This window comes from Cavia porcellus, unplaced genomic scaffold (assembly GCF_034190915.1).
Source record: "Cavia porcellus strain 051 isolate PalLab524CR breed Dunkin Hartley unplaced genomic scaffold, mCavPor4.1 scaffold_9, whole genome shotgun sequence".
NCBI lineage: Eukaryota > Metazoa > Chordata > Mammalia > Rodentia > Caviidae > Cavia > Cavia porcellus.
The window spans coordinates 94457140-94472915 of record NW_026947492.1 but is presented as its reverse complement, the minus strand read 5'-3'; positions in this window follow the sequence as shown (position 1 = coordinate 94472915).

Genomic DNA, 15776 nt, shown 5'->3' with positions numbered 1-15776 from the left:
AGTAGAACCCAAGAAGTAGTATTTAGGAAATAGGCCTCATGAAGGAGAACACAGGAAGTGGGATTCACAGAAAAGAATTCTGGAGGTAGAACAAGGGAAGTAGCATTCAGGGAACAGAATTCCGGAAGTAGAACACAGGAAGTAGTATTCAGGAAATAATCCTCATGAAGGAGAATATAAGAAGTAGGATTCAGGAAATAGAATTCCGGAAGCAGGAAACAGGAAGTAGTATTCAGAAAATATTCATGAAGGACAACACAGGAAGTAGGATTCATGGAATAGAATTCCAGAAGTAAACACAAGAAGTAGGATTCAGGAAATAGAATTCCGGAAGTATGACACAGGAAGTAAGATTCAGGATATAGCACTCAGGAAGGAGAACAGAGGAAGTATGATTCAGGAAATGGAATTCCGGTATTAGAGCACACGAATTCGGATTCAGGAAAAAGAATTCCGGAAGTACAACGTGGAATTAGGATTCACGAAATAGAACTCAGGAAGGAGAACACAGGAAGTAGGATTCAGGAAACAGAATTCCAGAAGTAGAACACAGGAAGTAGTATTCAGGAATTAATCCTCATGAAGGGTAAAATAGGAAGTAGCATTCAGGGACAGGAAATCCCGAAGTAGAACACAGGAACAAGGATTCAGGAAATAGAATTCCGGAAGTACAACATAGGAAGTAAAATTCAGGAAATAGAATCCCGGAAGTAGATCTCAGGAAGTAGGATTGACAAAAGAGAATTGCGGAAGTACAACACTGGAATTCGGATTCACAAAATAGAACTCAGGAAGGAGAACACAGGAATTAACATTCTGGAAATAGAACTCAGGAAGGAGAACACAGGAAGTAGGATTCAGGAAACAGAATTCCGGAAGAAGAACACAGGAAGTAGAATTCAGGAAATAGAACTCAGGATGTAGAACACAGGAAATAGGATTCAGGAAAAAGAATTCCTGGACTACAACACAGGAAATAAAATTTAGGAAATAGAACTCCCAAAGGAGAACACAGGAAGTAAGATTCAAGAAACGAAACTCAGGAAGGAGAACACAGGAATTAGGATTGAGGAAATAGAACTCAGGAAGTAGAACACAGGAAGTAGGATTCAGGGAATACAATTCCAGAAGTAGAACACAGGAAGTAGGATTCTGTAAATAGATCTAAGCAAGTAGAACACAGGATGTAGGATACTGGAAATAGGCCTCATCAAAGAGGGCACAGGAAGTTGGATTGAGGAAATAGACCTCAGGAAGCACAACAAAGGAAGTAGGATTCAAGAAATAGAATTATGGAATTAGCACACAGGAAGTAGGGTTTAGGAAATAGGATTCTGGAAGTAGAACACAGGAATTAGAATTCAGGAAATAGATCTTAGGACGTAGAATACAGGAATTCAGAATAAGAAATAGAACTCAGGAAGAGAACACAGGGAGAAGGATTCAGGAAATAGAATTCCGGAAGTATAACACAGGTAGCAAGATTCAGGAAATAGAATTCCGCAAGTAGAACACAGGAAGTAGTGTATAGGAAATAGGTCTCATGAAGGAGAACACAGGAAATAGGGTTCAGGGAATAGAATTCCGAAAGTAGAACACAGGAAATAGGTTTCAGGAAATAGATCTTATGGAGTAGAACTCAGGAAATAGAATTCAGGAAATAGAATTCCTGAAGTAGAACACAGGAATTACGATTCAGGAAATAGAATTTAGGAAGCACAACACAGGAAGTAGGAGTCAGGAAATAAAACTCCGGAAGCAGAACACAGGAAGTAGGATTCAGGAAATAGGACTAATGATAGAAAAGACAGGAAGTTGGATTCGGGAAAGAGAAATACAGAAGTACAACTTGAGAAGTAAGTTTCATTAAATAGAACTCCTTCCTGAGTTCTATTGAAGGACAACACAGGAAGAAGGATTCAGGAAATAGAACTCAGGAAGCAGAACACAGGAAGTAGGATTCACGAAATAGTCCTCATGAAGGAGAGAACAGGAAGTTGGATGCAGGAAACACAGCTCAGGAAATAGAACACAGGAAGTAGGATTCCGGAAATAGAATTCTGGAAGGAGAACACAGGAAGTAGAATTTAGGAAATAGAATACCGGAAGTACAACACAGGAAGTAGGATTCAGGAAATAGATCTGAGGAAGTAGAACACAAGAATAAAATTCAGGAAAGATAACTCAGGGAGTAGGTCACAGGAAGTAGGATTCAGGAAGTAGAACTTAGGAAGTAGAACACAGGATTCAGATTCAGAAAGAGAACTCAGGAAGCAGAACACAGGGAGTAGGATACAGGAGATAGAATTCCAGAAGTGGAACACAGGAAACAAGATTCAGAAAATAGAATGCCGGAGGTAGAACACATGAAGTAGTATTCAGGAAATCGGTCTCATGAAGGAGAACACAGGAAGTAGGATTCAAGGAATAGAATTCAGGAAATAGAACACAGGAAATAGGATTCAGGAAATAGAACTCAGGAAGTAGAACACAGGATGTCAGATTCATGAAATAGGCCCTATGAAAGAGAGCACAGGAAGTTGGATGCAGGAAATCGAACTCAGGAAGTAGACCACACGAAAAAGCATTCAGGAAATAGGCCTCAAGAAGGAGAACACAGGAAGTAGGATTCAGGGAATACAATTACGGAAGTAGAACACAGCAAGCAATATTCAGGAAATAGGCCTCACGAAGCAGAATCCAGGAGCTAGCATTCAGGATATAGAATTCCTCAAGTAGAACAAAGGAAGTAGGATTCAGGAAACAGACTTCCAGCAGTAGAACACAGGAAATAGGATTCAGGAAATAGAACTGAGGAACGAGAACACTGGAAGTAGGATTCAGGAAATAGAACTCAGGAAGTACAACGCAGGATGTAGTATTCTGCAAATAGGCCTCATGAAAGAAAGCACAGGAAGTTGGATTCAGGAAATAGAACTCAGGAAGTAGAACACAGGAAGTAGGATTCAGGAATACAACATAGGAAGCAGAAAACAGGAATTCAGATTCAGAAATAGAACTCAGGAAGCAGTACACAGGGAGTAGCTTTCAGGAAATAGAATTCCGGAAGTGGAACACAGGAATTAGGAGTCAGGAAATGGAACTCAGGATGTAGAACAAAAGACTAAGATTCAGCAAATAGAACTCAGGAAGGAGAACACAGGGAGTAGGATTCAGGCAATAGAATTCCAGAAGTCGAACACAGGAAGCAGGATTCAGGAAATAGAATTCCAGAAGTAGAACACAGGAATTACTACTCAGGAAATCGGCCTCATATAGAGAACACAGGAAGTAGGATTCAAGGAATAGAATTCCGGAAGTAGCAGACAGGAAATAGAACTCAGGAAGTAGAACACAGGAAGTAGCATTCAGAAAATAGAACTTAGGAAGTAGAACAGAGGAAGTAGGATTCAGGAAATAGAATTCCATTTGTAGAAAACAGGAAGTAGGATTCAGGAAATAGGTCTCATTAAGGAGCACACAGGAAGTTGGATTCAGGAAGGGGAACTGAGAAAATAGAACACAGGAAGTAGAATTCAGGAAATAGAACTCAGGAAGTAGAACACAGGAAGTAAGATTCAGGAAATAGGTCTCATGAAGGAGAGCACAGGAAGTTGAATTCAGGAAATAGAACTCAGAAAGGAGAACACACGTAGTAGGATTCAGCAAGTAGAATTCCGGACAGGAATTAGGATTCAGAAAATAGAATTGCCTAAGTAGAACCCAAGAAGTAGTATTTAGGAAATAGGCCTCATGAAGGAGAACACAGGAAGTGGGATTCACAGAAAAGAATTCTGGAGGTAGAACAAGGGTAGTAGCATTCAGGGAACAGAATTCCGGAAGTAGAACACAGGAAGTAGTATTCAGGAAATAATCCTCATGAAGGAGAATATAAGAAGTAGGATTCAGGAAATAGAATTCCGGAAGCAGGAAACAGGAAGTAGTATTCAGAAAATATTCATGAAGGACAACACAGGAAGTAGGATTCATGGAATAGAATTCCAGAAGTAAACACAAGAAGTAGGATTCAGGAAATAGAATTCCGGAAGTATGACACAGGAAGTAAGATTCAGGATATAGCACTCAGGAAGGAGAACAGAGGAAGTATGATTCAGGAAATGGAATTCCGGTATTAGAGCACACGAATTCGGATTCAGGAAAAAGAATTCCGGAAGTACAACGTGGAATTAGGATTCACGAAATAGAACTCAGGAAGGAGAACACAGGAAGTAGGATTCAGGAAACAGAATTCCAGAAGTAGAACACAGGAAGTAGTATTCAGGAATTAATCCTCATGAAGGGTAAAATAGGAAGTAGCATTCAGGGACAGGAAATCCCGAAGTAGAACACAGGAACAAGGATTCAGGAAATAGAATTCCGGAAGTACAACATAGGAAGTAAAATTCAGGAAATAGAATCCCGGAAGTAGATCTCAGGAAGTAGGATTGACAAAAGAGAATTGCGGAAGTACAACACTGGAATTCGGATTCACAAAATAGAACTCAGGAAGGAGAACACAGGAATTAACATTCTGGAAATAGAACTCAGGAAGGAGAACACAGGAAGTAGGATTCAGGAAACAGAATTCCGGAAGAAGAACACAGGAAGTAGAATTCAGGAAATAGAACTCAGGATGTAGAACACAGGAAATAGGATTCAGGAAAAAGAATTCCTGGACTACAACACAGGAAATAAAATTTAGGAAATAGAACTCCCAAAGGAGAACACAGGAAGTAAGATTCAAGAAACGAAACTCAGGAAGGAGAACACAGGAATTAGGATTGAGGAAATAGAACTCAGGAAGTAGAACACAGGAAGTAGGATTCAGGGAATACAATTCCAGAAGTAGAACACAGGAAGTAGGATTCTGTAAATAGATCTAAGCAAGTAGAACACAGGATGTAGGATACTGGAAATAGGCCTCATCAAAGAGGGCACAGGAAGTTGGATTGAGGAAATAGACCTCAGGAAGCACAACAAAGGAAGTAGGATTCAAGAAATAGAATTCTGGAATTAGCACACAGGAAGTAGGGTTTAGGAAATAGGATTCTGGAAGTAGAACACAGGAATTAGAATTCAGGAAATAGATCTTAGGACGTAGAATACAGGAATTCAGAATAAGAAATAGAACTCAGGAAGAGAACACAGGGAGAAGGATTCAGGAAATAGAATTCCGGAAGTATAACACAGGTAGCAAGATTCAGGAAATAGAATTCCGCAAGTAGAACACAGGAAGTAGTGTATAGGAAATAGGTCTCATGAAGGAGAACACAGGAAATAGGGTTCAGGGAATAGAATTCCGAAAGTAGAACACAGGAAATAGGTTTCAGGAAATAGATCTTATGGAGTAGAACTCAGGAAATAGAATTCAGGAAATAGAATTCCTGAAGTAGAACACAGGAATTACGATTCAGGAAATAGAATTTAGGAAGCACAACACAGGAAGTAGGAGTCAGGAAATAAAACTCCGGAAGCAGAACACAGGAAGTAGGATTCAGGAAATAGGACTAATGATAGAAAAGACAGGAAGTTGGATTCGGGAAAGAGAAATACAGAAGTACAACTTGAGAAGTAAGTTTCATTAAATAGAACTCCTTCCTGAGTTCTATTGAAGGACAACACAGGAAGAAGGATTCAGGAAAGAGAACTCAGGAAGCAGAACACAGGAAGTAGGATTCACGAAATAGTCCTCATGAAGGAGAGAACAGGAAGTTGGATGCAGGAAACACAACTCAGGAAATAGAACACAGGAAGTAGGATTCCGGAAATAGAATTCTGGAAGGAGAACACAGGAAGTAGAATTTAGGAAATAGAATTCCGGAAGTACAACACAGGAAGTAGGATTCAGGAAATAGATCTGAGGAAGTAGAACACAAGAATAAAATTCAGGAAAGATAACTCAGGGAGTAGGTCACAGGAAGTAGGATTCAGGAAGTAGAACTTAGGAAGTAGAACACAGGATTCAGATTCAGAAAGAGAACTCAGGAAGCAGAACACAGGGAGTAGGATACAGGAAATAGAATTCCAGAAGTGGAACACAGGAAACAAGATTCAGAAAATAGAATGCCGGAGGTAGAACACATGAAGTAGTATTCAGGAAATCGGTCTCATGAAGGAGAACACAGGAAGTAGGATTCAAGGAATAGAATTCAGGAAATAGAACACAGGAAATAGGATTCAGGAAATAGAACTCAGGAAGTAGAACACAGGATGTCAGATTCATGAAATAGGCCCTATGAAAGAGAGCACAGGAAGTTGGATTCAGGAAATCGAACTCAGGAAGTAGACCACACGAAAAAGCATTCAGGAAATAGGCCTCAAGAAGGAGAACACAGGAAGTAGGATTCAGGGAATACAATTACGGAAGTAGAACACAGCAAGCAATATTCAGGAAATAGGCCTCATGAAGCAGAATCCAGGAGCTAGGATTCAGGATATAGAATTCCTCAAGTAGAACAAAGGAAGTAAGATTCAGGAAACAGAATTCCAGCAGTAGAACACAGGAAATAGGACTCAGGAAATAGAACTAAGGAACGAGAACACTGGAAGTAGGATTCAGGAAATAGAACTCAGGAAGTACAACGCAGGATGTAGTATTCTGCAAATAGGCCTCATGAAAGAAAGCACAGGAAGTTGGATTCAGGAAATAGAACTCAGGAAGTAGAACACAGGAAGTAGGATTCAGGAATACAACATAGGAAGCAGAAAACCGGAATTCAGATTCAGAAATAGAACTCAGGAAGCAGTACACAGGGAGTAGCCTTCAGGAAATAGAATTCAGGAAGTGGAACACAGGAATTAGGAGTCAGGAAATGGAACTCAGGATGTAGAACAAAAGACTAAGATTCAGCAAATAGAACTCAGGAAGGAGAACACAGGGAGTAGGATTCAGGCAATAGAATTCCAGAGGTCGAACACAGGAAGCAGGATTCAGGAAATAGAATTCCAGAAGTAGAACACAGGAATTACTACTCAGGAAATCAGCCTCATATAGAGAACACAGGAAGTAGGATTCAAGGAATAGAATTCCGGAAGTAGCAGACAGGAAATAGAACTCAGGAAGTAGAACACAGGAAGTAGCATTCAGAAAATAGAACTTAGGAAGTAGAACAGAGGAAGTAGGATTCAGGAAATAGAATTCCATATGTAGAACACAGGAAGTAGGATTCAGGAAATAGGTCTCATTAAGGAGCACACAGGAAGTTGGATTCAGGAAAGAGAACTGAGAAAATAGAACACAGGAAGTAGAATTCAGGAAATAGAACTCAGGAAGTAGAACACAGGAAGTAAGATTCAGGAAATATGTCTCATGAAGGAGAGCACAGGAAGTTGAATTCAGGAAATAGAACTCAGAAAGGAGAACACACGTAGTAGGATTCAGCAAGTAGAATTCCGGACAGGAATTAGGATTCAGAAAATAGAATTGCCTAAGTAGAACCCAAGAAGTAGTATTTAGCAAATAGGCCTCATGAAGGAGAACACAGGAAGTGGGATTCACAGAAAAGAATTCTGGAGGTAGAACAAGGGAAGTAGCATTCAGGGAACAGAATTCCGGAAGTAGAACACAGGAAGTAGTATTCAGGAAATAATCCTCATGAAGGAGAATATAAGAAGTAGGATTCAGGAAATAGAATTCCGGAAGCAGGAAACAGGAAGTAGTATTCAGAAAGTATTCATGAAGGACAACACAGGAAGTAGGATTCATGGAATAGAATTACAGAAGTAAACACAAGAAGTAGGATTCAGGAAGTAGAATTCCGGAAGTATGACACAGGAAGTAAGATTCAGGAAATAGCACTCAGGAAGGAGAACAGAGGAAGTATGATTCAGGAAATGGAATTCCGGTATTAGAGCACACGAATTCGGATTCAGGAAAAAGAATTCCGGAAGTACAACGTGGAATTAGGTTTCACGAAATAGAACTCAGGAAGGAGAACACAGGAAGTAGGATTCAGGAAACAGAATTCCAGAAGTAGAACACAGGAAGTACTATTCAGGAATTAATCCTCATGAAGGGTAAAATAGGAAGTAGCATTCAGGGACAAGAAATCCCGAAGTAGAACACAGGAACAAGGATTCAGGAAATAGAATTCCGGAAGTACAACATAGGAAGTAAAATTCAGGAAATAGAATCCCGGAAGTAGATCTCAGGAAGTAGGATTGACAAAAGAGAATTGCGGAAGTACAACACTGGAATTCGGATTCACAAAATAGAACTCAGGAAGGAGAACACAGGAATTAACATTCAGGAAATAGAACTCAGGAAGGAGAACACAGGAAGTAGGATTCAGGAAACAGAATTCCAGAAGAAGAACACAGGAAGTAGAATTCAGGAAATAGAACTCAGGAAGTAGAACACAGGAAATAGGATTCAGGAAAAAGAATTCCTGGACTACAACACAGGAAATAAAATTTAGGAAATAGAACTCCCAAAGGAGAACACAGCAAGTAAGATTCAAGAAACGAAACTCAGGAAGGAGAACACAGGAATTAGGATTGAGGAAATAGAACTCAGGAAGTAGAACACAGGAAGTAGGATTCAGGGAATACAATTCCAGAAGTAGAACACAGGAAGTAGGATTCTGTAAATAGATCTAAGCAAGTAGAACACAGGATGTAGGATACTGGAAATAGGCCTCATGAAAGAGGGCACAGGAAGTTGGATTGAGGAAATAGACCTCAGGAAGCACAACAAAGGAAGTAGGATTCAAGAAATAGAATTCTGGAATTAGCACACAGGAAGTAGGGTTTAGGAAATAGGATTCTGGAAGTAGAACACAGGAATTAGAATTCAGGAAATAGATCTTAGGAAGTAGAATACAGGAATTCAGAATAAGAAATAGAACTCAGGAAGAGAACACAGGGAGAAGGATTCAGGAAATAGAATTCCGGAAGTATAACACAGGTAGCAAGATTCAGGAAATAGAATTCCGCAAGTAGAACACAGGAAGTAGTGTATAGGAAATAGGTCTCATGAAGGAGAACACAGGAAATAGGGTTCAGGGAATAGAATTCCGAAAGTAGAACACAGGAAATAGGTTTCAGGAAATAGATCTTATGGAGTAGAACTCAGGAAATAGAATTCAGGAAATAGAATTCCTGAAGTAGAACACAGGAATTACGATTCAGGAAATAGAATTTAGGAAGCACAACACAGGAAGTAGGAGTCAGGAAATAAAACTCCGGAAGCAGAACACAGGAAGTAGGATTCAGGAAATAGGACTAATGATAGAAAAGACAGGAAGTTGGATTCGGGAAAGAGAAATACAGAAGTACAACTTGAGAAGTAAGTTTCATTAAATAGAACTCCTTCCTGAGTTCTATTGAAGGACAACACAGGAAGAAGGATTCAGGAAAGAGAACTCAGGAAGCAGAACACAGGAAGTAGGATTCACGAAATAGTCCTCATGAAGGAGAGAACAGGAAGTTGGATGCAGGAAACACAACTCAGGAAATAGAACATAGGAAGTAGGATTCCGGAAATAGAATTCTGGAAGGAGAACACAGGAAGTAGAATTTAGGAAATAGAATTCCGGAAGTACAACACAGGAAGTAGGATTCAGGAAATAGATCTGAGGAAGTAGAACACAAGAATAAAATTCAGGAAAGATAACTCAGGGAGTAGGTCACAGGAAGTAGGATTCAGGAAGTAGAACTTAGGAAGTAGAACACAGGATTCAGATTCAGAAAGAGAACTCAGGAAGCAGAACACAGGGAGTAGGATACAGGAAATAGAATTCCAGAAGTGGAACACAGGAAACAAGATTCAGAAAATAGAATGCCGGAGGTAGAACACATGAAGTAGTATTCAGGAAATCGGTCTCATGAAGGAGAACACAGGAAGTAGGATTCAAGGAATAGAATTCAGGAAATAGAACACAGGAAATAGGATTCAGGAAATAGAACTCAGGAAGTAGAACACAGGATGTCAGATTCATGAAATAGGCCCTAGGAAAGAGAGCACAGGAATTTGGATTCAGGAAATCGAACTCAGGAAGTAGATCACACGAAAAAGCATTCAGGAAATAGGCCTCAAGAAGGAGAACACAGGAAGTAGGATTCAGGGAATACAATTACGGAAGTAGAACACAGCAAGCAATATTCAGGAAATAGGCCTCATGAAGCAGAATCCAGGAGCTAGGATTCAGGATATAGAATTCCTCAAGTAGAACAAAGGAAGTAAGATTCAGGAAACAGAATTCCAGCAGTAGAACAAGGGAAATAGGACTCAGGAAATAGAACTGAGGAACGAGAACACTGGAAGTAGGATTCAGGAAATAGAACTCAGGAAGTACAACGCAGGATGTAGTATTCTGCAAATAGGCCTCATGAAAGAAAGCACAGGAAGTTGGATTCAGGAAATAGAACTCAGGAAGTAGAACACAGGAAGTAGGATTCAGGAATACAACATAGGAAGCAGAAAACAGGAATTCAGATTCAGAAATAGAACTCAGGAAGCATTACACAGGGAGTAGCTTTCAGGAAATAGAATTCAGGAAGTGGAACACAGGAATTAGGAGTCAGGAAATGGAACTCAGGATGTAGAACAAAGACTAAGATTCAGCAAATAGAACTCAGGAAGGAGAACACAGGGAGTAGGATTCAGGCAATAGAATTCCAGAGGTCGAACACAGGAAGCAGGATTCAGGAAATAGAATTCCAGAAGTAGAACACAGGAATTACTACTCAGGAAATCAGCCTCATATAGAGAACACAGGAAGTATGATTCAAGGAATAGAATTCCGGAAGTAGCAGACAGGAAATAGAACTCAGGAAGTAGAACACAGGAAGTAGCATTCAGAAAATAGAACTTAGGAAGTAGAACAGAGGAAGTAGGATTCAGGAAATAGAATTCCATATGTAGAACACAGGAAGTAGGATTCAGGAAATAGGTCTCATTAAGGAGCACACAGGAAGTTGGATTCAGGAAAGAGAACTGAGAAAATAGAACACAGGAAATAGAATTCAGGAAATAGAACTCAGGAAGTAGAACACAGGAAGTAAGATTCAGGAAATAGGTCTCATGAAGGAGAGCACAGGAAGTTGAATTCAGGAAATAGAACTCAGAAAGGAGAACACACGTAGTAGGATTCAGCAAGTAGAATTCCGGACAGGAATTAGGATTCAGAAAATAGAATTGCCTAAGTAGAACCCAAGAAGTAGTATTTAGGAAATAGGCCTCATGAAGGAGAACACAGGAAGTGGGATTCACAGAAAAGAATTCTGGAGGTAGAACAAGGGAAGTAGCATTCAGGGAACAGAATTCCGGAAGTAGAACACAGGAAGTAGTATTCAGGAAATAATCCTCATGAAGGAGAATATAAGAAGTAGGATTCAGGAAATAGAATTCCGGAAGCAGGAAACAGGAAGTAGTATTCAGAAAGTATTCATGAAGGACAACACAGGAAGTAGGACTCATGGAATAGAATTCCAGAAGTAAACACAAGAAGTAGGATTCAGGAAATAGAATTCCGGAAGTATGACACAGGAAGTAAAATTCAGGAAATAGCACTCAGGAAGGAGAACAGAGGAAGTATGATTCAGGAAATGGAATTCCGGTATTAGAGCACACGAATTCGGATTCAGGAAAAAGAATTCCGAAAGTACAACGTGGAATTAGGATTCACGAAATAGAACTCAGGAAGGAGAACACAGGAAGTAGAACAGAATTCCAGAAGTAGAACACAGGAAGTATTATTCAGGAATTAATCCTCATGAAGGGTAAAATAGGAAGTAGCATTCAGGGACAAGAAATCCCGAAGTAGAACACAGGAACAAGGATTCAGGAAATAGAATTCGGGAAGTACAACATAGGAAGTAAAATTCAGGAAATAGAATCCCGGAAGTAGATCTCAGCAAGTAGGATTGACAAAAGAGAATTGCGGAAGTACAACACTGGAATTCGGATTCACAAAATAGAACTCAGGAAGGAGAACACAGGAATTAACATTCAGGAAATAGAACTCAGGAAGGAGAACACAGGAAGTAGGATTCAGGAAACAGAATTCCGGAAGAAGAACACAGGAAGTAGAATTCAGGAAATAGAACTCAGGAAGTAGAACACAGGAAATAGGATTCAGGAAAAAGAATTCCTGGATTACAACACAGGAAATAAAATTTAGGAAATAGAACAACCAAAGGAGAACACAGGAAGTAAGATTCAAGAAACGAAACTCAGGAAGGAGAACACAGGAATTAGGATTGAGGAAATAGAACTCAGGAAGTAGAACACAGGAAGTAGGATTCAGGGAATACAATTCCAGAAGTAGAACACAGGAAGTAGGATTCTGTAAATAGATCTAAGCAAGTAGAACACAGGATGTAGGATACTGGAAATAGGCCTCATGAAAGAGGGCACAGGAAGTTGGATTGAGGAAATAGACCTCAGGAAGCACAACAAAGGAAGTAGGATTCAAGAAATAGAATTCTGGAATTAGCACACAGGAAGTAGGGTTTAGGAAATAGGATTCTGGAAGTAGAACACAGGAATTAGAATTCAGTAAATAGATCTTAGGAAGTAGAATACAGGAATTCAGAATAAGAAATAGAACTCAGGAAGAGAACACAGGGAGAAGGATTCAGGAAATAGAATTCCGGAAGTATAACACAGGTAGCAAGATTCAGGAAATAGAATTCCGCAAGTAGAACACAGGAAGTAGTGTATAGGAAATAGGTCTCATGAAGGAGAACACAGGAAATAGGGTTCAGGGAATAGAATTCCGAAAGTAGAACACAGGAAATAGGTTTCAGGAAATGGATCTTATGGAGTAGAACTCAGGAAATAGAATTCAGGAAATAGAATTCCTGAAGTAGAACACAGGAATTACGATTCAGGAAATAGAATTTAGGAAGCACAACACAGGAAGTAGGAGTCAGGAAATAAAACTCCGGAAGCAGAACACAGGAAGTAGGATTCAGGAAATAGGACTAATGATAGAAAAGACAGGAAGTTGGATTCGGGAAAGAGAAATACAGAAGTACAACTTGAGAAGTAAGTTTCATTAAATAGAACTCCTTCCTGAGTTCTATTGAAGGACAACACAGGAAGAAGGATTCAGGAAATAGAACTCAGGAAGCAGAACACAGGAAGTAGGATTCACGAAATAGTCCTCATGAAGGAGAGAACAGGAAGTGGGATGCAGGAAACACAACTCAGGAAATAGAACACAGGAAGTAGGATTCCGGAAATAGAATTCTGGAAGGAGAACACAGGAAGTAGAATTTAGGAAATAGAATTCCGGAAGTATAACACAGGAAGTAGGATTCAGGAAATAGATCTGAGGAAGTAGAACACAAGAATAAAATTCAGGAAAGATAACTCAGGGAGTAGGTCACAGGAAGTAGGATTCAGGAAGTAGAACTTAGGAAGTAGAACACAGGATTCAGATTCAGAAAGAGAACTCAGGAAGCAGAACACAGGGAGTAGGATACAGGAAATAGAATTCCAGAAGTGGAACACAGGAAACAAGATTCAGAAAATAGAATGCCGGAGGTAGAACACATGAAGTAGTATTCAGGAAATCGGTCTCATGAAGGAGAACACAGGAAGTAGGATTCAAGGAATAGAATTCAGGAAATAGAACACAGGAAATAGGATTCAGGAAATAGAACTCAGGAAGTAGAACACAGGATGTCAGATTCATGAAATAGGCCCTATGAAAGAGAGCACAGGAAGTTGGATTCAGGAAAACGAACTCAGGAAGTAGACCACACGAAAAAGCATTCAGGAAATAGGCCTCAAGAAGGAGAACACAGGAAGTAGGATTCAGGGAATACAATTACGGAAGTAGAACACAGCAAGCAATATTCAGGAAATAGGCCTCATGAAGCAGAATCCAGGAGCTAGGATTCAGGATATAGAATTCCTCAAGTAGAACAAAGGAAGTAGGATTCAGGAAACAGAATTCCAGCAGTAGAACACAGGAAATAGGATTCAGGAAATAGAACTGAGGAACGAGAACACTGGAAGTAGGATTCAGGAAATAGAACTCAGGAAGTAGAACACAGGAAGTAGCATTCAGAAAATAGAACTTAGGAAGTAGAACAGAGGAAGTAGGATTCAGGAAATAGAATTCCATATGTAGAAAACAGGAAGTAGGATTCAGGAAATAGGTCTCATTAAGGAGCACACAGGAAGTTGGATTCAGGAAAGAGAACTGAGAAAATAGAACACAGGAAGTAGAATTCAGGAAATAGAACTCAGGAAGTAGAACACAGTAAGTAAGATTCAGGAAATAGGTCTCATGAAGGAGAGCACAGGAAGTTGAATTCAGCAAATAGAACTCAGAAAGGAGAACACACGTAGTAGGATTCAGGAAGTAGAATTCCGGACAGGAATTAGGATTCAGAAAATAGAATTGCCTAAGTAGAACCCATGAAGTAGTATTTAGGAAATAGGCCTCTTGAAGGAGAACACAGGAAGTGGGATTCACAGAAAAGAATTCTGGAGGTAGAACAAGGGAAGTAGCATTCAGGGAACCGAATTCCGGAAGTAGAACACAGGAAGTAGTATTCAGGAAATAATCCTCATGAAGGAGAATATAAGAAGTAGGATTCAGGAAATAGAATTCCGGAAGTATGACACAGGAAGTAAGATTCAGGAAATAGCACTCAGGAAGGAGAACAGAGGAAGTATGATTCAGGAAATGGGATTCCGGTATTAGAGCACACGAATTCGGATTCAGGAAAAAGAATTCTGGAAGTACAACGTGGAATTAGGATTCACGAAATAGAACTCAGGAAGGAGAACACAGGAATTAACATTCAGGAAATAGAACTCAACAAGGAGAACACAGGAAGTAGGATCCAGGAAACAGAATTCCAGAAGTAGAACACAGGAAGTAGTATTCAGGAATTAATCCTCATGAAGGGTAAAATAGGAAGTAGCATTCAGGGACAAGAAATCCCGAAGTAGAACACAGGAACAAGGATTCAGGAAATAGAATTCCGGAAGTACCTCATAGGAAGTAAAATTCAGGAAATAGAATCCCGGAAGTAGATCTCAGCAAGTAGGATTGACAAAAGAGAATTGCGGAAGTACAACACTGGAATTCGGATTCACAAAATAGAACTCAGGAAGGAGAACACAGGAATTAACACTCAGGAAATAGAACTCAATTAGGAGAACACAGGAAGTAGGATTCAGGAAACAGAATTCCGGAAGAAGAACACAGGAAGTAGAATTCAGGAAATAGAACTCAGGAAGTAGAACACAGGAAATAGGATTCAGGAAAAAGAATTCCTGGATTACAACACAGGAAATAAAATTTAGGAAATAGAACTCCCAAAGGAGAACACAGGAAGTAAGATTCAAGAAACGAAACTCAGGAAGGAGAACACAGGAATTAGGATTGAGGAAATAGAACTCAGGAAGTAGAACACAGGAATTAGGATTCAGGGAATACAATTCCAGAAGTAGAACACAGGAAGTAGGATTCTGTAAATAGATCTAAGCAAGTAGAACACAGGATGTAGGATACTGGAAATAGGCCTCATCAAAGAGGGCACAGGAAGTTGGATTGAGGAAATAGACCTCAGGAAGCACAACAAAGGAAGTAGGATTCAAGAAATAGAATTCTGGAATTAGCACACAGGAAGTAGGGTTTAGGAAATAGGATTCTGGAAGTAGAACACAGGAATTAGAATTCAGGAAATAGATCTTAGGAAGTAGAATACAGGAATTCAGAATAAGAAATAGAACTCAGGAAGAGAACACAGGGAGAAGGATTCAGGAAATAGAATTCCGGAAGTATAACACAGGTAGCAAGATTCAGGAA